The sequence below is a fragment of the Leiobunum rupestre genome, chromosome 10 (assembly GCF_980474605.1).
Source record: "Leiobunum rupestre chromosome 10, qqLeiRupe1.1.hap1, whole genome shotgun sequence".
Classification (NCBI taxonomy): Eukaryota; Metazoa; Arthropoda; class Arachnida; order Opiliones; family Sclerosomatidae; genus Leiobunum; species Leiobunum rupestre.
In genome coordinates, this window is record NC_143393.1 from 41,309,424 (window position 1) to 41,334,439 (window position 25,016).

The following is a 25,016-nucleotide window of genomic DNA, read 5'->3' on the forward strand; positions in this document are numbered from 1 at the left end:
CTCAAAAAAGAGCCGAAAGAGAGGATCACAATTTTCACCCCTCAAAAAAGAGCAAAAAGAGAGGATCGCAATTTTCACCTCTCAAAAAAGAGCAAAAAGAGAGGAGCGCAATTTTCACCTCTCAAAAAAGAGCCGAAAGAGAGGATCACAATTTTCACCCCTCAAAAAAGAGCAAAAAGAGAGGATCGCAATTTTCACCACTCAAAAAAGAGCCGAAAGAGAGGATCACAATTTTCACCCCTCAAAAAAGAGCAAAAAGAGAGGATCGCAATTTTCACCACTCAAAAAAGAGCCGAAAGAGAGGATCACAATTTTCACCCCTCAAAAAAGAGCAAAAAGAGAGGATCGCAATTTTCACCTCTCAAAAAAGAGCCGAAAGAGAGGATCGCAATTTTCACCACTCAAAAAAGAGCCGAAAGAGAGGATCACAATTTTCACCCCTCAAAAAAGAGCAAAAAGAGAGGATCGCAATTTTCACCACTCAAAAAAGAGCCGAAAGAGAGGATCACAATTTTCACCCCTCAAAAAAGAGCAAAAAGAGAGGATCGCAATTTTCACCACTCAAAAAAGAGCCGAAAGAGAGGATCACAATTTTCACCCCTCAAAAAAGAGCAAAAAGAGAGGATCGCAATTTTCACCTCTCAAAAAAGAGCAAAAAGAGAGGATCGCAATTTTCACCACTCAAAAAAGAGCCGAAAGAGAGGATCACAATTTTCACCCCTCAAAAAAGAGCAAAAAGAGAGGATCGCAATTTTCACCTCTCAAAAAAGAGCAAAAAGAGAGGAGCGCAATTTTCACCTCTCAAAAAAGAGCCGAAAGAGAGGATCACAATTTTCACCCCTCAAAAAAGAGCAAAAAGAGAGGATCGCAATTTTCACCACTCAAAAAAGAGCCGAAAGAGAGGATCACAATTTTCACCCCTCAAAAAAGAGCAAAAAGAGAGGATCGCAATTTTCACCACTCAAAAAAGAGCCGAAAGAGAGGATCACAATTTTCACCCCTCAAAAAAGAGCAAAAAGAGAGGATCGCAATTTTCACCTCTCAAAAAAGAGCAAAAAGAGAGGAGCGCAATTTTCACCTCTCAAAAAAGAGCCGAAAGAGAGGATCGCAATTTTCACCACTCAAAAAAGGACAAAAAGAGAGGATCGCAATTTTCACCACTCAAAAAAGAGCCGAAAGAGAGGATCGCAATTTTCACCTCTCAAAAAAGAGCAAAAAGAGAGGATCGCAATTTTCACCACTCAAAAAAGAGCCGAAAGAGAGGATCACAATTTTCACCCCTCAAAAAAGAGCAAAAAGAGAGGATCGCAATTTTCACCTCTCAAAAAAGAGCAAAAAGAGAGGAGCGCAATTTTCACCTCTCAAAAAAGAGCCGAAAGAGAGGATCACAATTTTCACCCCTCAAAAAAGAGCAAAAAGAGAGGATCGCAATTTTCACCACTCAAAAAAGAGCCGAAAGAGAGGATCACAATTTTCACCCCTCAAAAAAGAGCAAAAAGAGAGGATCGCAATTTTCACCACTCAAAAAAGAGCCGAAAGAGAGGATCACAATTTTCACCCCTCAAAAAAGAGCAAAAAGAGAGGATCGCAATTTTCACCTCTCAAAAAAGAGCCGAAAGAGAGGATCGCAATTTTCACCACTCAAAAAAGAGCCGAAAGAGAGGATCACAATTTTCACCCCTCAAAAAAGAGCAAAAAGAGAGGATCGCAATTTTCACCACTCAAAAAAGAGCCGAAAGAGAGGATCACAATTTTCACCCCTCAAAAAAGAGCAAAAAGAGAGGATCGCAATTTTCACCACTCAAAAAAGAGCCGAAAGAGAGGATCACAATTTTCACCCCTCAAAAAAGAGCAAAAAGAGAGGATCGCAATTTTCACCTCTCAAAAAAGAGCAAAAAGAGAGGATCGCAATTTTCACCACTCAAAAAAGAGCCGAAAGAGAGGATCACAATTTTCACCCCTCAAAAAAGAGCAAAAAGAGAGGATCGCAATTTTCACCTCTCAAAAAAGAGCAAAAAGAGAGGAGCGCAATTTTCACCTCTCAAAAAAGAGCCGAAAGAGAGGATCACAATTTTCACCCCTCAAAAAAGAGCAAAAAGAGAGGATCGCAATTTTCACCACTCAAAAAAGAGCCGAAAGAGAGGATCACAATTTTCACCCCTCAAAAAAGAGCAAAAAGAGAGGATCGCAATTTTCACCACTCAAAAAAGAGCCGAAAGAGAGGATCACAATTTTCACCCCTCAAAAAAGAGCAAAAAGAGAGGATCGCAATTTTCACCTCTCAAAAAAGAGCAAAAAGAGAGGAGCGCAATTTTCACCCCTCAAAAAAGAGCCGAAAGAGAGGATCACAATTTTCACCCCTCAAAAAAGAGCAAAAAGAGAGGATCGCAATTTTCACCACTCAAAAAAGAGCCGAAAGAGAGGATCACAATTTTCACCCCTCAAAAAAGAGCAAAAAGAGAGGATCGCAATTTTCACCTCTCAAAAAAGAGCAAAAAGAGAGGAGCGCAATTTTCACCTCTCAAAAAAGAGCCGAAAGAGAGGATCACAATTTTCACCCCTCAAAAAAGAGCAAAAAGAGAGGATCGCAATTTTCACCACTCAAAAAAGAGCCGAAAGAGAGGATCACAATTTTCACCCCTCAAAAAAGAGCAAAAAGAGAGGATCGCAATTTTCACCTCTCAAAAAAGAGCAAAAAGAGAGGAGCGCAATTTTCACCCCTCAAAAAAGAGCCGAAAGAGAGGATCACAATTTTCACCCCTCAAAAAAGAGCAAAAAGAGAGGATCGCAATTTTCACCACTCAAAAAAGAGCCGAAAGAGAGGATCACAATTTTCACCCCTCAAAAAAGAGCAAAAAGAGAGGATCGCAATTTTCACCTCTCAAAAAAGAGCAAAAAGAGAGGAGCGCAATTTTCACCTCTCAAAAAAGAGCCGAAAGAGAGGATCACAATTTTCACCCCTCAAAAAAGAGCAAAAAGAGAGGATCGCAATTTTCACCACTCAAAAAAGAGCCGAAAGAGAGGATCACAATTTTCACCCCTCAAAAAAGAGCAAAAAGAGAGGATCGCAATTTTCACCACTCAAAAAAGAGCCGAAAGAGAGGATCACAATTTTCACCCCTCAAAAAAGAGCAAAAAGAGAGGATCGCAATTTTCACCTCTCAAAAAAGAGCAAAAAGAGAGGAGCGCAATTTTCACCCCTCAAAAAAGAGCCGAAAGAGAGGATCACAATTTTCACCCCTCAAAAAAGAGCAAAAAGAGAGGAGCGCAATTTTCACCTCTCAAAAAAGAGCCGAAAGAGAGGATCACAATTTTCACCCCTCAAAAAAGAGCAAAAAGAGAGGATCGCAATTTTCACCACTCAAAAAAGAGCCGAAAGAGAGGATCACAATTTTCACCACTCAAAAAAGAGCCGAAAGAGAGGATCGCAATTTTCACCACTCAAAAAAGAGCAAAAAGAGAGGATCGCAATTTTCACCTCTCAAAAAAGAGCAAAAAGAGAGGAGCGCAATTTTCACCTCTCAAAAAAGAGCCGAAAGAGAGGATCACAATTTTCACCACTCAAAAAAGAGCCGAAAGAGAGGATCGCAATTTTCACCTCTCAAAAAAGAGCAAAAAGAGAGGATCACAATTTTCACCTCTCAAAAAAGAGCAAAAAGAGAGGATCGCAATTTTCACCTCTCAAAAAAGAGCAAAAAGAGAGGAGCGCAATTTTCACCTCTCAAAAAAGAGCCGAAAGAGAGGATCACAATTTTCACCACTCAAAAAAGAGCCGAAAGAGAGGATCGCAATTTTCACCTCTCAAAAAAGAGCAAAAAGAGAGGATCGCAATTTTCACCACTCAAAAAAGAGCCGAAAGAGAGGATCACAATTTTCACCCCTCAAAAAAGAGCAAAAAGAGAGGATCACAATTTTCACCCCTCAAAAAAGACCGAAAAGAGAGGAGCGCAATTTTCACCTCTCAAAAAAGAGCAAAAAGAGAGGATCGCAATTTTCACCACTCAAAAAAGAGCCGAAAGAGAGGAGCGCAATTTTCACCTCTCAAAAAAGAGCCGAAAGAGAGGAGCGCAATTTTCACCTCTCAAAAAAGAGCAAAAAGAGAGGATCACAATTTTCACCACTCAAAAAAGAGCCGAAAGAGAGGATCGCAATTTTCACCTCTCAAAAAAGAGCGGAATGAGAGGATCACAATTTTCACCCCTCAAAAAAGACCGAAAAGAGAGGAGCGCAATTTTACCTCTTAAAATAGACCGAAAAGAGAGGAGTGCAATTTTACCTCTCAAAAAAGAGCGAAAAGAGAGGAGCGCAATTTTCACCCCCAGTGAGCGGCTGTATACCAAAAATGCCCATCACTGGCCGTTAGAGAACCAAAGTAGCTCCTTCTATCGGCGCTGAAATATTAACAACATTTAAAAGCCAATATAGTTTTCCATCGCGTAACCATATAAAAAGGCTAGACACGTTCGTTGGCTGTTCTCCGGATATTCGCTGAAGTCCCAAATACATCAGGTCTTCTAAATCGACCTGAAACTCCTCCTGAAAAGATGGCTTTCGCGTAACGTAGATCGGAAGGCTAGTGTCATTCCGCTTTCGCCCCTCCGCGCCCCGCCTTCGAGCCACGGCCGCCATCTTGACTACCTTATTCCCGGAATCCATCGTAGACCGTACCGATCCTCGCGGCTTCTAGTAAGCGGTCAACTAAGCGGGGGTTTTATGGCCAACCTAAGTCGAGAAACTCCTAATTTACAAACGTCAAACTTCCATAGAAGCTTTTCTGGAGATTCCTCTAAATTTAAAATTCGCTTTTTTTGTGGGAGGTCAGAGGGATGGTGAAATAGCGCGGATATGCTAATTTTTATCGATTTCTAGAAGCACCACCCGCTTCTAAGGGGAATGCTTCTAAGGCGAAACCAGGCTTTTCGGGGAAAGTGCAGGACACTTAAAAAATAACTAGGTGGCTTTGCGGGGGTAATGCCCCTTGCTGAATTTAAAGGGGAAAAGGTTAACCTCCTTTTCTCTCTTTTCATTTCGAAATGCTATATCTGTTAGGTGAGATTGAAGAAGGATTTGCGAAGAACTGCGAACTCCAGGTGGCAGGCAATTTATGCTATGGCATTGTAAAGGTTGAGTTAAATAACTATGGTTAAGATTTATAAAAAATGAAATATATGACACGACTGATACTTCATGGTTGGTACATATTTTATTTATAATAGTTAAAATATTGCAATATTTTAACTATTAAAAATAAAAAATGTATCAACCACTTTATATGCTATGGCATACCTTAAATAGATGTTTTCATAAAATAAAAAAATGTGTTTTCACGAGCTTAACCGTTTTAGAACTTTATTAACACTAAGCGTTTCGCACATGGACTTCGAATTGTTATCTTTATCAAATCGAGCGCGTGCTCTCGATCTTCAATAACTATATGTTGTAAATTATCGTGAATATTGGAAATATCGTAAATATGGGAAAATATCGTAAATATTGAAAATATCGTAAATATGGGAAAATATCGTAAATATTGAAAATATCGTAAATATGGGAAAATATCGTAAATATGGGAAAATATCGTAAATATTGAAAATATCGTAAATATGGGAAAATATCGTAAATATTGCAAATATCGTAAATATGGGAAAATATCGTAAATATTGAAAATATCGTAATTGTTAAAATATCGTAAATATGGGAAAATATTGAAAATATCGTAAATGTTAAAATATCGTAAATGTTAAAATATCGTAAATGTTAAAATATCGTAAATGTTAAAATATCGTAAATATGGGAAAATATTGAAAATATCGTAAATGTTAAAATATCGTAAATGTTAAAATATCGTAAATGTTAAAATATCGTAAATATTGGGAATATATAATTATTGGAAATATAGAATTATTGGAAATATAGAATTATTGGAAATATACAATTGTTAGAAATATAGAATTGTTGGAAATATAGAATTATTGGAAATAAAGAATTATTGGAAATATAGAATTGTTGGAAATCTAGATTTATTGGAAATATATAATTATTGGAAATATAGAATTATTGGAAATATAGAATTGTTGGAAATCTAGATTTATTGGAAATATATAATTATTGGAAATATAGAATTATTGGAAATATAGAATTGTTGGAAATCTAGATTTATTGGAAATATATAATTGTTGGAAATATAGAATTGTTGGAAATATAGAATTATTGGAAATATATAATTGTTGGAAATATGGAATTATTGGAAATATATAATTGTTGGAAATATAGAATTGTTGGAAATATAGAATTGTTGGAAATATGGAATTATTGGAAATATAGAGAATTATCCGAAGAAATATCAGGAAATATCGGAAAATCCAGAAACGCAATGAAAATATTAGAAATACTTGGAAATCGGAATTTTTATTTTTTTTTAAACGTTTTTCCTTCGTTTGGTCGGACTATAGAGAAGGCTTATTATCAATATCTTTTCATAGACCAGTGTAAAAAAATTGGTTCTAAAAGGTTTTTAACCTCCAACAACAAAAACAACTTGATAAAACACCGCGCTAAAATGTTATCAATATAAACGTAACAAAATCTTGAGAAATCCCCTCAAACTGAAATTCGTTCGGCTTCACTTCGAAACGAGACTGCTTATATTAAACGCGGGGCCCTGCCGCCAAAAGCCCTAGCCCTAGCTGAAATCCGCTTTCGGTCCTCAGGGCGCGGATTGGCCTATTCCGGTCACGTGGCCTTCCGAGACCGTGTTAAAGGAAGAAAAAGTTCGAGAAAACAAGAAAGAGTAGAATTGGTGCGCTATCTCGGGGATCTCCGCGACTGTGCCCCGCATTTCAAATCGCCTTTTTATATCCACTCCGATAAGCCTTAAGGTTTAGTCAGCCTCAAAAACCTCTAACTGCACTAGGCGAAAGCTCCGAAAAGTGTATGCTTAAAATTATTTAAGAGGGACGTGTTTCAGGTTAAGATTCACTTCGAGTTCCAACTGTTTTTCCCCAACCCAGGAATCACGCAGTTACAAAGACACCGTACGAATATCGTCCGCTATAATGTTTCAAGGTTCCCAGACAATAGTCCCACCAAAACATTATAATAATATCACTAAAAACCAACATTCTAGATCATAATAAATAATAACAAATCGTCGGGGGTATTTCAGGGCGATTCACTTTAATGCAATTTCATTTCTTCACAAAATTATGCGTCTTCCAATCCCACTTCAACTAAAATTATTCCTCATAAGAGTATTTGACACAAAAGTACTTATCTCAAGTGCTTCTGAGCTAAAATTATTTATCCCAAGAGTATTTGAGTTAAAAATAATTATATCAAACGCTTCAGAGCGAAAATTATTTATCCCAAGAGTATTGGAGACAAAAGTACTTTTGTCAAGTGCTTCCGAGATAAAATATTTATCCCAAGAGTATTTGAGACAAAATTACTTCTGTCAAGTTGTTCTGAGATCATTTTATCTATCCCAAGAGTATTTGAGACAAAAGTACTTCTGTCATGTGCGTCTGAGTGAAAATTATTTATTAAAATAGTTTTTGAGGCAAGAGTAATTCTTCAAGTGCTTCTGAGCGAAAATTATTTATACCAAAAGTATTTGAGACAAAATTACTTCTGTCAAGTGCTTCCGAGATCAAATTATTTATTCCAAGAGTATTTGAGACAAAAGTACTTCTGTCAAGTGCTTCCGAGATCAAATTATTTATTCCAAGAGTATTTGAGACAAAAGTACTTCTGTCAAGTGCTTCCGAGATCAAATTATTTATCCCAAGAGTATTTGAGACCAAAGTACTTCTGTCAAGTGCTTCCGAGATCAAATTATTTATCCCGAGAGTATTTGAGACAAAAGTACTTCTGTCAAGTGCTTCCGAGATCAAAATATTTATCCCAAGAGTATTTGAGACAAAAGTACTTCTGTCATGTGCGTCTGAGTGAAAATTATTTATTAAAATAGTTTTTGAGGCAAGAGTAATTCTTCAAGTGCTTCTGAGCGAAAATTATTTACACCAAAAGAATTTGAGACAAAATTACTTCTGTCAAGTGCTTCCGAGATCAAATTATTTATTCCAAGAGTATTTGAGACAAAAGTACTTCTGTCAAGTGCTTCCGAGATCAAATTATTTATCCCAGGAGTATTTAAGACAAAAGTACTTCTGTCAAGTGCTTCCGAGATCAAATTATTTATCCCAAGAGTATTTGAAACAAAAGTACTTCTGTCAAGTGCTTCCGAGATCAAATTATTTATCCCAAGAGTATTTAAGACAAAAGTACTTCTGTCAAGTGCTTCCGAGATCAAATTATTTATTCCAAGAGTATTTGAGACAAAAGTACTTCTGTCAAGTGCTTCCGAGATCAAATTATTTATCCCAGGAGTATTTAAGACAAAAGTACTTCTGTCAAGTGCTTCCGAGATCAAATTATTTATCCCAAGAGTATTTGAGACAAAAGTACTTCTGTCAAGTGCTTCCGAGATCAAATTATTTATTCCAAGAGTATTTAAGACAAAAGTACTTCTGTCAAGTGCTTCCGAGATCAAATTATTTATCCCAAGAGTATTTGAGACAAAAGTACTTCTGTCAAGTGCTTCCGAGATCAAATTATTTATCCCAAGAGTATTTAAGACAAAAGTACTTCTGTCAAGTGCTTCCGAGATCAAATTATTTATCCCAAGAGTATTTGAGACAAAAGTACTTCTGTCAAGTGCTTCCGAGATCAAATTATTTATCCCAAGAGTATTTGAGACAAAAGTACTTCTGTCAAGTGCTTCCGAGATCAAATTATTTATCCCAGGAGTATTTAAGACAAAAGTACTTCTGTCAAGTGCTTCCGAGATCAAATTATTTATCCCAAGAGTATTTGAGACAAAAGTACTTCTGTCAAGTGCTTCCGAGATCAAATTATTTATCCCAAGAGTATTTAAGACAAAAGTACTTCTGTCAAGTGCTTCCGAGATCAAATTATTTATCCCAAGAGTATTTGAGACAAAAGTACTTCTGTCAAGTGCTTCCGAGATCAAATGACTTTGGACAAAGTGTAAATTCCATAGACTGCTATGGGTTTTTTTTTCCTTTTTTAAGTTTTAATGGAACCTTTATGAACTTATAACTGTAATTTTAGAGAATAACTTCAAAGTTTTCTGTTTTATTTTCTACGTTGGAACCTTTGTTCTATGGCAAGACACTTTTCGGTTCTGACCCTCGTTTTCAAATTACAAATTTATTTCAAAATCCTACACTTTTACAAGTTTAAAGAAAATACATTTTTGGAATTTACCGAGGGGCAGCTCACTCCAAGGATTATTAGGACACCCTCGTATGATTAAATCATGATTAGATTAGATTAAAATTAAATCTGTAGCTTTGGCTGCACAAAGAATAAAAATGATTAAATCATGAATAAAGAAAAAATAAACAAGAATATGGAAAACCTTTACAATGAGAAATGACAAACAACAAACTAAAATACTTATATACAATGATACCAATAAATTTATATATCACCTATGATGTATAAATTGATTTTTTTTTAATAATTTAAATTTGATTTCATTTGCGCTTTTGGTTTAGTTTTTTCTAAAGACGGTAAATTTGTAAAAATAATGTTAAAATATTGGTAAATAATGTTTAAATAAGGTAAATAATGGTTAAATAATGCTAAATATTTGTAAATAATGTTTAAATAACGGTAAATAGTGGTTAAATAATGGTTTAATATCGGTAAATAATGGTTAAATAATGGTTTAATATCGGTAAACAATGGTTAAATATTGGTAAATAATGGTAAAATATTGTTAAATAACGGTATTTTGGTAAATAGATAATAATATTTTGGTAGATAATGATAAAATATTAGTAAAGAATGGTAAAATATTAGTAAATAGACAACATTTTGGTAAATCATGGTACAATATTGGTAAAGAGAGAATAATATTTTGGTAAAAATGGTTAATTATTGGTAAATAGTGAGTATTTTTTTATTAAATCCAGAAAGTAATTCAGAATAAATGGTAAAACGTTCAGAAACAAGGAATGTTTAAACATTTATTGTTTTTTCATTTTATACCATAACGTAATTTACTACTAGTTTCCACACTATTTAACACGTATTATTTCAAAACACTGGTAATGCTAGTTTAAAAATGTGTTTCGCAGAACCAAGATGACACAAGTTAATTAGTAATTTATAATCTAGTATGCAAATGTTTTCTCCCCGATAGAATAATCCATCAAAGTTACTCGTGCAATTAAGAATGATAGATGATCGGTTTGTACAGTGACGGCGAAAATGTTGTCTCGCTTTCTTATCAGACGATCGTTCGCGAAGCAAAATCAACTCTTAATTAACCAATTTCAAATCAGTTTTAAACAAGTGTTTTAAGGAATTTAAATGGTATGTATTGGCTGCCAAACCGAAAAAAAATCACTTATAGAATACGGACAATAAATTAAAATATCAACTTTAATAAGAGTAAAAAAACTTTCACTAAATTGTAATATAAACTTACTCTAAATTATAATATAAACTTAATAAAATTTCACTAGATTATAATATAAACTAAATAAAAATTCACTAAATTATAATATAAACTTTATAAAATTTCATTAATTATAATATAAACTTTATAAATTTAACTAAATTATAATAGGAAATTTAACTAAATTATAATACGACCTTTAACTAAATTATATTAGAAATTTACGCTAAATTATAATATGAAATGTAACTAAATTATATTAAAAATTTAACTAAATTTTATTATAAATTTAACTAAATTATATTAGAAATGTACACTAAATTATATTAGAAATGTACACTAAATTATATTAGAAATGTACACTAAATTATATTAGAAATGTACACTAAATTATATTTGAAATGTACACTAAATTATATTAGAAATGTACACTAAATTATATTAGAAATGATTTATTTATTAATTCCATATTAAATATTGAGATTTATTTATTAATTCCATATTAAATATTGAGATTTATTTATTAATTTCATTTTAAATATTGAGATTTATTTATTAATTTCATATTAAATATTGAGATTTCTTTATTAATTCCATATTAATTATTGAGATTTATTTATTAATTTCATTTTAAATATTGAGATTTATTTATTAATTTCATTTTAAATATTGAGATTTATTTATTAATTCCATATTAAATATTGAGATTTATTTATTAATTCCACATTAAATATTGAGATTTATTTATTAATTCCACATTAAATATTGAGATTTATTTATTAATTTCATTTTAAATATTGAGATTTATTTATTAATTTCATATTAAATATTGAGATTTCTTTATTAATTCCATATTAATTATTGAGATTTATTTATTAATTTCATATTAAATATTGCGATTTAAATATTAATTTCATATTAAATATTAATATTAATTGCATATTAATTATTAAAAATTGTTTTCCCTAAACGTTTTTCGGGAGATGGTTTAACCTGTTTATGGTAATTTCTCAGATATTAATTATAAATTTACGTTAACTAAAGGAAGAACAAACCTATAAGTACTCAGCAACAATTGAAAATGTCCAAACATCGCTCTAAAATGAAGTCAATTAAAGGTCACACATAAACGTTAATTCGTCCCAATTAGAGATAATTTAGAGGTCAATTAAGTCGCAGTAATTGTCGATTTGTAAAGCCCCGTTTATGGAGAAGCGTTGTAAGGAAGAAAACAATCAACTAATTACATTCCACAATTATGGACTATGGTCGTAAACGCGTAAATCGGAGAATATTGGGTCATTAAAACCGCGCTTTAAGTACTTGAATTTCAATGGGTAAGGCTAACGTTTAACGCGGCTCTCAATATGGCCCGCGCTATATATAGATCCGTGAGCTGTCACCAAGGGGCTTACGTTGCCGATTTCGAATGGTTTATGGAGATTTAATGTAACATCCCTTCGGCGAAGAGCGTCTCCAACACCGCGTTTGACTGGAGATGACGCTACGCAGTGCGCTACTAAGTCTCTTATCGGTGGCTTGGAAAGTGGTTACCACTCTTGAAGGGCTCGGAGTCGATCATAGTTTGTGGCACTCAAAGATATTTTCAATCCACAAGAAATATTTTTCGAAAATAGCTCTGTTATTAAAAGCTAAAAGAACGTTCACTAACTACCCAAGTAGCAACATCACGTGCATACTACGCGTTTTATCGAGGTTTCTAAATTCTAGAACTTACGAAAACACGTTTGGTAAACGTTGATCATGTCACCAGCTAGCACGTGTTTCACCACGTAGTTTTTATGTGTTAAATTACGCTTGCCTTTCGATTATAAAGAGCGCTTATTCAGTCCATATCGCATTCATTATTGTTCGAAATATACCGTATTAATAAACGCGCTTTTGATTAAGATATTATTTAAAAGACATTCATTTGGTATTTTTCGTGTGTCAATCGGTTTTTGTGCGCATTAATAAGTTAATTTCTGTGCATTTATTGTTTATTTTGCGTGCATTAATTCGTTAGTTTCTGTGCATTTATTGTTTATTTTGCGTGCATTAATTCGTTAGTTTCTGTGCATTTATTGTTTATTTTGCGTGCATTAATTCGTTAGTTTCTGTGCATTTATTGTTTATTTTGCGTGCATTAATTCGTTAGTTTCTGTGCATTTATTGTTTTTTTTGCGTGTATGAAGTAGTTAATTTCTGGGCATTCATTGGTTATTTTGCGTGCATTAATTAGTTATTTTCTGTGCATATATTGTTTATTTTGCGTGCATTAATTTTTTAGTTTCTGTGCATTTATTGGTTATTTTGCGTGCATTAATTTGTTAGTTTCTGTGCATTTATTGGTTATTTTGCGTGCATTAATTAATTAATTTATGTGCATATATTTGTTATTTTCTGTGCATTAATTAGTTAGTTTCTGTGCATTTATTGGTTATATTGCGTGCATTAATTTGTTAGTTTATGTGCATTTATTGGTTATTTTGCGTGCATTAAGTAGTTAATTTCTGGGCATTCATTGGTTATTATGCGTGCAATTATTAGTTATTTTGGGTGCATTAAGTAGTTAATTTCTGTGCATTTATTGGTTATTTTGTGTGCAATAATTAGTTAGATTCTTTGTATATATTGTTTTTTGCGTGCATTAATTAGTTAGTTGCTGTGCATTTATTGCTTATTTTGCGTGCATTAATTAGTTAATTTCTGTGCAATGCACAGTGTGCATTACTTGGTTATTTTTAACACTAAATATAATAGAGTTTTTGGAATACATTACATTTATTAATTGTGATTGATACTGATATATAATAGAGTGCATGAGACGTAATGATCTAGTTTAATTAATATGTTAAACATATAATATGCAAAGACATGATAATTTTACCTCATCAACGTTGAACGTAGTATTTCTTAATTGGATCTTCATTTACTATAATTCTGCCCAATTAACTTACAAAATGTATATGAGGATTGAGGAACGTACAACACGAAATTATAAATTAGAATTATAGAGATACTCATAATTAATTTAATTAAATTAATTAATATATCTCCGAAAATAAGTTTTCAAAATATATTTATAAATCGCTCACGAAATCTTGAAATGAAGACCTTTTTAGCGTTTGAAAGTCAAACAATCTTTCGGAAAACAGTATGCCATAAATAAAAAAACCGCTTAATACACCAAAATTACCTTAATACATGAATAATAATAGATTAATGTACTCGAAATAATCTCTTCGTGTACACAAAATAACCTATTAATGTACGAAAAATAACCAATTAGTGCACACTAAATAACCTATTAATATACTAAAAATAACCAATTAATATACTAAAAATAACCAATTAATATACTAAAAATAACCAATTAATGCACACAAAATAACCTATTAATGTACTAAAAGTAACCAATTAATGCACACAAAATAAACTATTAATGTACTAAAAGTAACCAATTAATGCACACAAAATAAACTATTAATGTACTAAAAATAACCAATTTATGCACACAAAATAACCTATTAATATACTAAAAATAACCTATTAATGCACACCAATAACCAATTAATGCACACAAAATAACCTATTAATATACGAAAAATAACCAATTAATGCATGAAAAATAACCTATTAATGTACTAAAAATAACCTTTTAATGTACTAAAAATAACCAATTAATGCATGAAAAATAACAAATTAATATCCTCTAAATCATATCTTAATGCATGAAAATAGTTGCTTAATACGGTATATTTAAAATCAATGTGATTTAAACATAATAAACGCATTTTATAATCGGTAAGTACGCATAATGTAACACTAAAAAATACGTGGTGAAACACGTGCTAGCCGGGGACATGATTAACGCTTACCATACGTTGTTTTGCACTTTATAGAAACCTCGATAAAACACGTAGTATGTACGTGTTGTTAGCTCAGGTATTGTGGAACGCATACTGTAATTAGCGAGCCCTAGCTTAAGCCACTGTTCAAATACAAATTACTTCGAGCTCGAGCTTGAACCAATTTCATGATTCACATTTCTTGGAGCTCGAGCCGGAGCCCGTATAAAAAATTAACGTTCTAAGAGCTCAACCTTGAGTCCGACATAATACTTGAGCCCGAGCTCGAGACTGATTTTGGTAGTTTACATATCTGAGGTGAGCCCGAGCTCGAGACGGATTTTGGTAGTTTACATATCTGAGGTGAGCCCGAGCTCGAGACTGATTTTGGTAGTTTACATATCTGAGGTGAGCCCGAGCTCGAGACTGATTTTGGTAGTTTACATATCTGAGGTGAGCCCGAGCTCGAGACTGATTTTGGTAGTTTACATATCTGAGGTGAGCCCGAGCTCGAGACTGATTTTGGTAGTTTACATATCTGAGGTGAGCCCGAGCTCGAGACTGATTTTGGTAGTTTACATATCTGAGGTGAGCCCGAGCTCGAGACTGATTTTGGTAGTTTACATATCTGAGGTGAGCCCGAGCTCGAGACTGATTTTGGTAGTTTACATATCTGAGGTGAGCCCGAGCTCGAGACTGATTTTGGTAGTTTACATATCTGAGGTGCTCAAGTGAGCCCGAGCTCGAGACTGATTTTGGTAGTTTACATATCTGAGGTGAGCCCGAGCTCGAGACGGATTTTGGTAGTTTACATATCTGAGGTGCTCAGGTGAGCCCGAGCTCGAGACTGATTTTGGTAGTTTACATATCTGAGGTGAGCCCGAGCTCGAGACTGATTTTGGTAGTTTACATATCTGAGGTGAGCCCGAGCTCGAGACTGATTTTGGTAGTTTACATATCTGAGGTGAGCCCGAGCTCGAGACTGATTTTGGTAGTTTACATATCTGAGGTGCTCAAGTGAGCCCGAGCTCGAGACTGATTTTGGTAGTTTACATATCTGAGGTGAGCCCGAGCTCGAGACTGATTTTGGTAGTTTACATATCTGAGGTGAGCCCGAGCTCGAGACTGATTTTGGTAGTTTACATATCTGAGGTGCTCAAGTGAGCCCGAGCTCGAGACTGATTTTGGTAGTTTACATATCTGAGGTGCTCAGGTGAGCCCGAGCTCGAGACTGATTTTGGTAGTTTACATATCTGAGGTGCTCAGGTGAGCCCGAGCTCGAGACTGATTTTGGTAGTTTACATATCTGAGGTGAGCCCGAGCTCAACTCACGATTACGATTGAGCCCGAGCCCGAGACCGATTTGAATACTGTTTTCGTATCTGTGGATGAACTCGATCTCCTTCCAATTCGCGATATTTGTTTAGCCAATAATTGATCTACTTATATATAGAGAGAATGTTTATATTCCGTCGATTTTTACCTTCGCTCCCGTTGCAGCTCTAGGATAAGAACCTGGCCCCTCCCCTTAAAAGTCAATCAACTCCAGGCGGCGCATTATTGGCTCCCTAAATATTACGTCCTCTTGACGCGATTGACGTAATATACGTATCTCGGCGTGAGTGACGCGTTAAAAAAGAACGCCTCCTTTTCCATTTCCTCCCCCCTTTAGTGGATTCCCCTGGTTCATGATGCGTCGCGACTGACGGAATATAAACATTCTCTCTATATATAAATAGATCAATTCTTGGTTTAGCCCTAAGCCCACGTTCGAAATTTATTTTGGCAAAAAAGCGTTAGAAGCTAGCGCGGCCAGCGCCGTCTGGGTTCCCGGGCTCAGGGCTGCCTGACCGCCTTCGACTGTCTTCCAGGTGTGCCAGTGATGACAACACTAATTGGGCTATTTGATAAATAAATTGTGCGATGAAAAAGCGGGCTGAGCAACTTGAACAACTCTAAGAGTCGAGAGCTATCGAAAGGGTTTAATTATACCATGTTGAGCTCCGGAGCTTGAGCTTGTCTGAGTATTTTGAAACATCGAGTTCGAGCTCGAGCCTTTAGTAGTTTTAAAACATAGTGAGACCGAGCTCAGGCCACCATTTTATTTGTAAGTAACTATAGTGAGCCTGAGCCCGAGATCACACGTCGAATTGTAATTGTTGCGAGCCCGAGCCCGAGACCATCCGTCGATTTGTAAATATAGTGAGCGCGAGCCCGAGACTGCCCGTATATTTATAACTACAGTGAGTCCGAGCCTGAGACGGTTTGTAGGTTTTAAATCTACTGAACTCGAGACCTCACATAGGCGGGGAAATTTAGATGCGAGCTCGAGCCCGAGACCCGGCCAATAATTGGAGAGACCAAGGTGAGCCCGAGACCACCCGTCGATTTGTAAATATAGTGAGCGCGAGCCCGAGACTGCCCGTATATTTATAACTACAGTGAGTACGAGCCCGAGACTGCCTGTATATTTATAACTACAGTGAGTCCGAGCCCGAGACTGCCCGTAAATTTTGAACTACAGTGAGTCCGAGCCCGAGACGGTTTGTAGGTTTTAAATCTACTGAGCTCGAGACCTCACATCGGCGAGTAAATTTAGATTGCGAACTCGAGCCCAATACAAGGCCAATAATTGGTGAGAGAGAAGGGTGTCTATCCGGTGAATGAGAATTTCATTCTCAATCACCGGATAGACACAAAGAGCTTGGCTCCCGCCGTTCACCCGCGCCTATCCCGTTCCTCCCCCACCCGCGCCTCTCTCTCAATCACCAGAATTTCTAATCACCAGAATTTCTAATCACCAGAATTTCTATTCACCAGATTCTCCCGTTCACCGGTTGCTTTCCCCCAAACCCCATTCACTGGATACTTTATCTCTCGTTCACCAGCTCCTTTCCCCCATTGCTTTCACCCCTTCTAATCACCAGTTGCTTTCCCCCATCTCTAGGCAATAAAAACAACCATAATTGTTATCTCTCATACTATCGAACCCAATCGCTAGAAATTGGCTTTTTCCCCATTCGCTATAAATCGCAGCAGTTTGCCAGAATTAGTTTTATCTCTCCGAAATAATTAATGTACCCAAAATTGGACCGCCAGTTTATTATTCTTTTTAGGGGAATCTCTATGGGAGTTTAACATTACAATAAAGCTAAAAGGTCCAGTTTGGGGTACATTTGGTCCGAAATGGGGTACATAGGGCCGAAAATGGTGACTTTGGTCGTTTTTGGGGTACATTTGGTCCATTTTGGTCCATTTTTGGGTACATCCCTGCTTTCCCCCATCCCCATTCTCCAAAATTAGTTTTCCTCGCGCAGATATCTGGAGATTAGATTTTTACCCGTTTGCTTATCGCTTCAGAACTCCTTAATTTTCTAATCTCTAGGCAATAAAAACAAGTTATTTACATTTAATTTTTTATTTTAGAACTTTGTTTTACATGTTAGTAGGTACTATCAGATATTCCATTAGATGGTTATCTTGTACATTACACAATTAAAACAAATTAAAGTAGTTAAGTTTACAGGCATTTAAATGGGGTGAAACGATCTCCTGCAACTTAATTTAATTAAAAGTTCTAACTCACGTATTTGTAGTGTTTAGCAGCAGTATCGTCTTCTTCTTCAGGTACAGGTGAGATGTATTTGTCAGCGACCGTAGTTGCTTTTGGCGTCGGTGGAATGTCCCATTCTAGCGAGATGTACTTTTTTTCCGATGGTGAATTATCCCTCGACGGACAGTGTGGAAAGAATCTGGCATGTTCCCATTCTGGTACGTCTCCTGATTCCCATCCTTCTAATACGCCGTGGCATTTGTAACATCGTACTTCATCGCCCCGCTGAATATAGTAGAATCCAGCCTTCGCTAGTTGCTCCTTAGTAACGTGGGGATTTTTCCAGTGACGAAAAGTTTCAAGTCGATACACTTCGATGTCCATAGCTGATCTAGACCAAATACGTTCTATAGTTTCAAATGATACATTCTCTAAGCCTACATTTACCCCTAAGTCTACTAAACCTAATTTTATCAATATGGTTTAATTTCTACGCTAAAATTCTCAATATAAACGCTTTTTTCAATATGCAAATTGTTTTAAATATGTCTAAAAATATAGTCTATTACAAAGAAAAAAATAGTTACTTACTTACTTTACGGGTAGAAATCCATTGTCGAGCTGTAGAAAAGACTGAGCGATCCGTCAGCAGGTCTTTACTCGTCAATGCGCCGTAGAGAAATGACGCATGGAAAATTAATTTATTCCTATCTTGTTGAGAATAATTCATCACGTGATCTAAACTTCAAATAACCCTCAAATTCTATTGGCTGTCTCTCTCTGACAGTTTAAACTGCCTCTAATGATTGACGACACATATTAACCCACTTGAGTATTTGGAAAAAACCCTTTGCTACTCGAAGGAGAGTTTTGGAAATACCACGTTGACGATATCAAAATCGAGCTCTCACTTGAAAATGTTTACGGAAAACAATCCTCTTGGAAAATTGAGTTACGTAGAAGATTGCTAAAAAATGGCTAAGTGTTATGTTTTTTTCAATAACGAGTCTTATTTTTACATTTTAAAGTATTTATTAAGAGTGAAAAATCCCATGACTACACTGACGGCATATCTTAAGTGCCGGTGGAAAAAAATCCATTGCTCAAAGTTCAGTTATCTTATTAAACGTGCGCGTGCACAGAAAAATGAACGAGTCACGTGATAGTAACTTAATTTCTACGCTAATCTTACCCCTACTAGGCCTAATTTCTGTCTAATACATTTCCAATATATATATATATAAAAGAATGCCTAAAAATTTCATTTTAAATATAATAAAATAGCCTAGCTGATTATTATTATTATTATTATAACTTACTTTTCGGCGTGACCTTCAATGACTATTCCCAATGCTAAGACTCTTTATTGAGATAACGAAAACTTTTAGTATACTATTAATACCATTTTGTGAACTACAGTGAAAAAAGTTACAATTTTACGGTAGAAACGTTTTCAAAATACCATTCTCATTTTAAACGCTTTTTCAATAACTTAATTGTCTAAAATATATACTCTACAACAAAAACAAAATAGTAAATTACTTTCTACGCTAATCTTGGCCTAAAAAAAAGCAAAATACTAAATTTAATTTTTAACTCTAATTCAGATTCCTACCTGGTAAGCCTAAATTTGATATACTAAGTATAATATGCCTTAAAGTTCAAATACTGTCTAATACAATAAATATTCATGAAAAATTCTTACTTTGTATGTACAATGAACGCTCCAAAAGGCTGAAAATGTAACATGGGACAAGACAGAATTTCTACACAAACCTTTCCGATTGTATCGTCAAATAAAACAAAGTTCAGCTATCTTATCAATGGTACGCGCGCGCTCGCTCGGAAAAATGAACAAGTCACGTGAGAATCGGTACGTCACGAGCCCCTATGCATAAATGTTAGGGCGTCTTACTACCATTAGATCTAATCGCACTAGCACATTCTCGAAAAATAAACCAGTTCTTGGGAATAAGAGACGGTTTTTTTTATCAAAGATAAGCCAATTTATAGTTTATTGTATGAAAATATTAATTAATTCGGAAATATATTCGATGCTTACTGTTTTTTTATAAGAATACGCTGAAATACATTTTCCAATACGTCAAAAATTAAAGCTAGACCTAAAAACCTGTAAAGTGTAAATAGTTAAGACTAAATTTCTAACCCTAACCCATGAAAGTACATTTTCCATAAATCATATCCTAACATGAATGCATTTGTTAAGAATACATGGTTTTTTTTAAAAAATACGCTAATTAATTTCGTAAAACAAGCATAGATTTTAGTTAGCCCTTCCTCCAAAATGTCCAATAGAGCTAGTACATTCTCGATAAATATACATGTTCTTGTGGGAATAAGAGACGTTTTTTATCAAAGTAAGCCAAGTTTAAAGCTTATTGTCATTGGTTCCATAACAAAAACCATATTGTAACGTGATAATGGCTGCTCACTAATCCCAATTCCATGTGAAACTCTTCCAGTTTCTTTAAGTTCCTTTTGAGTTACAAAATAGGGTTTTAGAAATAGATTTTTCCTATTTCATTAAATATAAGTATTAAAATTAGAATTGCTTCATTAAATTATGCATTTGTACTGTACTGTACACAATACCTGCATTTGAAATTGTATAACATAAAAACACAGTTTTTAAAAAAAATATATCAAGGTTTTCAATTCAGTTAAAAATAATTAAATTAGTTGTATTGTGTTTATATTTTTAACTTAATTGCATTGATGTTTTAAAAGCAAACCTCGGGCCTAAGAAACAGGCAAAGTGTAAATTGCTAAGACTAAATTTCTAACTCTAATAATGTGTAAATCAATTATACAATTATCTATTCATAAGTGTTAGAGACTTTATTACAATGAAATAAAACCATGTAGAAATGTATATGTTATAAATTTAAGAAAACTCAAACATTCTGTTTTAAATCAACAATTTTATTATTCTTTCTTATCATTTTTTTTATACAACCATTTGTTTTTATATAGATAACCTGAGGACGGCTATAATATGAACATATACCTAAAAAAAATCGGGAATTAAACAAAAACAACCTTAAGTTTACTATTTTTATATATTCACACGTCCTCAATTATGCAAATTTTATATAAACATTTCGACTATACATATTTCATAATTAATATTTACATAAATAATTATTTTTTATATAAAATCGTACAATTCTATCAGAACTTAAACCGGAAGATTCAGGCATATAATTTCCAAAAACACAAACTACATTTGGAGTACTAATATTTATACTCACACAATTATATTTCGTACTAACAATTTCACCATCTTTTAAACTTTCAAATACTGCCAAGTGTTCGTCGCATATTTTTGTACTTCTCAAGGTGTTAAAGAAAAAGTGGTTCACACCAGAGCAAACTTTTTTCAATTGAAAAAGCATTTCACTCCCCGAAACTGTCACTTGCTGACAATGTACAAAATTGGGCTTACGGGATTTCAAGTAATTTAACATCCACGATTTTCCTTCATTTCCATCTTTTCCTATTACAAATATTATTTTTCTGTCTGAGAGAATTAAATGTTCCAATAAACTTTTTTGCCATGGTCTAAGTTCTATATCTTTGTTTATTCGTTTAGGGGTTTTCATTTGTTCCACCCAAGCACTTGTCAAATTTCCAAAGAGATGCGATGGTAGTCCAGATCGAGCAACGGCTTCTGCGCGGACTCGTTGTTTATCAATTTCCGCTTCTACTTTGCCTAAGTTTACTTTGTGTGGGCTTATACTGCAACGTCTAATATGTCGACTCAGTTGTGATTTAAACGATTTATTGCACGTTGTACACGATGTACGTTTACATTTATGGGTTCTTAATCTATAGCTACGTATTCGTTTCTCGCAACTTGGACACTGAATATATTTGTTTCGACCCATTTTGAATATATTCAAAGGAGACAAACACGTACGTTTTACTCGAACCGAGTTTATTCATAAACTGTTATCGATTTTTGTGGGATCTCCGTATATAAAGTATAAAATGTGGGTTCTGAGGGTAGAAATAATATCAGCCCTATTTTGATTTTCTTCCAAATTAAGTGTTTCAGATAACGTTTACTTATTCAACACCTTCATTCCATTTTTTTTACATTAATTTGATATAACCTTGTATCTTCCAACAATTCAGTTTTATGCTATGTACAATTCCCTTATTCATTACATCATTCCAAATTTAGCCTAATTCATACACTGGCGTTGATCTTCTGAAATGGATATTCCAATAAAAACCTTTTCTTATATCATCGCTTCTAATTAATCTGAATGTTGTCAATATAAAAAACATCATATGCTTTATTTAAATATAAAGAATAAACACTGGTTAGGTTAAGGTTAGAGTGAAATGGAATAATTAAGTAAATAAGCATAAATTTTAGATCGCCTTTCCTCCAAAATATCTAATAGCTCTAGTACATTCTCGATAAATATACAAGTTCTTGTGAATAAGAGACGTTTTTTATCAAATAATCATAGACTAAAAACTTTGCTCAACGAAAAACTAAATAACGATAAATAATGTACAATTAATTTATTAAATAACGAGAAAATGTCTTATGGTAATAAAAACAATAAAACAAGCGATTAATTAAAAGTAAATTATTATCAATTTGATGATTGTTTAAGGATATCGATTATGATCAATGTTTGTACTACAGTGTTCATATCCGAAATGAAGTTAAATGAAATAATTTCGTAAACAAGCATAAATGTTAGATCGCCCTTCCTCCAAAATGTCCAATAGAGCTAGTACATTCTCGATAAATATACATGTTCTTGGAGGAATAAGAGACGTTTTTTTTCAAAGTAAGCCAAGTTTAAAGCTTATTGTCATTGGTTCCATAACAAAAACCACATTATAACGTAATAATGGTTACCTCTATCTGTAAACTTATCAAGATAAGAAATGGCATATAACTAGATAATTATGTATTAATTTTTTAATTAGTTAAGAATCATTAATTTTAGTTGGTCTATATTTATTATGCAATAATAAAATATATTTATTTATTTTTCAAATTATTAAGGATATATTTAATCATAGACTAATGTTGACTTATAACCCTAACTTAATAATTTAAGCAATTCTTTCTCTCTCTCTCTCTCTCTCTTAAAGAAATCTTATTGTAATAAGCTTAAAAATTTAGGAATAAACTTATATTATAGGATGAAGAAAAGTCAATAGACATTTATTTGTAAATTATTCGCAATTTTATTTATTTATTTATTTATAAAACGAACTACAGTTCGGTCTCTGGGAGGCTTAGGGTAATGACAGCATCCCATGAAATCGAACTCCACGCACTACTCCTGTCGTCGGCTGCTCTTTAGCCCTCTTCTTCCACAGTACGTACAACGAAGATGGGGCGGGAAATCCGTTATCAGATGCCCGGGGATGTGTTTGGAATAGACATTACCATGACGAAAAATTACACTCCTTTGATAATGCTAGCACTCTCTGCCCCAGCAAAGGAAGAGTCCTCCGCCTCTTACAGTCAATTCTTCTGTACATTCGTCACAATGAAAGCAAATCATAGATTCAGTTGTCGTACCGACGTACTCTTCTCCGGATGCCAATTTTATGGAAATATGGTCCATTTACTATACAAATAGAAAAAATAAAATATAGAAAAAAGGCAAATTTTACATATATGGAAATATGGTCCATTTAATATACAAATAGAAAAAAGGCAAATTTTACATAAATTAATTCAAATTTAAATTCATGGTATTAATTTTTAATTCTACCATAAATTATACTGCCAAGAAAAAAGAGAGAGATAAAAGTATATTTACCAAGTTTTGTTTCTACGTTTCTAGAGAGACTAGAAGAATGAATAAATTTGGAGAGCAGTATCGGTTTTTATACTAATTCATAAACACATTTCGTAACTTGAGAAATATATTTAAAAAAAGTTTCCAATCATCTCAATACCAGTTTTATTTTTAAATATATTTCTCAAGTTACGAAATGTGTTTATGAATTAGTATAAAAACCGATACTGCTCTCCAAATTTATTCATTCTTCTAGTCTCTCTAGAAACGTAGAAACAAAACTTGGTAAATATACTTTTATCTCTCTCTTTTTTCTTGGCAGTATAATTTATGGTAGAATTAAAAATTAATACCCTGAATTTAAATTTGAATTAATTTATGTAAAATTTGCCTTTTTTCTATTTGTATAGTAAATGGACCATATTTCCATATATGTAAAATTTGCCTTTTTTCTATATTTTATTTTGTCTATTTGTATAGTAAATGGACCATATTTCCATAAAATTGGCATCCGGAGAAGAGTACGTCGGTACGACAACTGAATCTATGATTTGCTTTCATTGTGACGAATGTACAGAAGAATTGACTGTAAGAGGCGGAGGACTCTTCCTTTGCTGGGGCAGAGAGTGCTAGCATTATCAAAGGAGTGTAATTTTTCGTCATGGTAATGTCTATTCCAAACACATCCCCGGGCATCTGATAACGGATTTCCCGCCCCATCTTCGTTGTACGCACTGTGGAAGAAGAGGGCTAAAGAGCAGCCGACGACAGGAGGAGTGCGTGGAGTTCGATTTCATGGGATGCTGTCATTACCCTAAGCCTCCCAGAGACCGAACTGTAGTTCGTTTTATAAATAAATAAATAAATAAAATTGCGAATAATTTACAAATAAATGTCTATTGACTTTTCTTCATCCTATAATATAAGTTTATTCCTAAATTTTTAAGCTTATTACAATAAGATTTCTTTAAGAGAGAGAGAGAGAGAGAGAAAGAATTGCTTAAATTATTAAGTTAGGGTTATAAGTCAACATTAGTCTATGATTAAATATATACTTAATAATTTGAAAAATAAATAAATATATTTTATTATTGCATAATAAATATAGACCAACTAAAATTAATGATTCTTAACTAATTAAAAAATTAATACATAATTATCTAGTTATATGCCATTTCTTATCTTGATAAGTTTACAGATAGAGGTAACCATTATTACGTTATAATGTGGTTTTTGTTATGGAACCAATGACAATAAGCTTTAAACTTGGCTTACTTTGAAAAAAAAACGTCTCTTATTCCTCCAAGAACATGTATATTTAT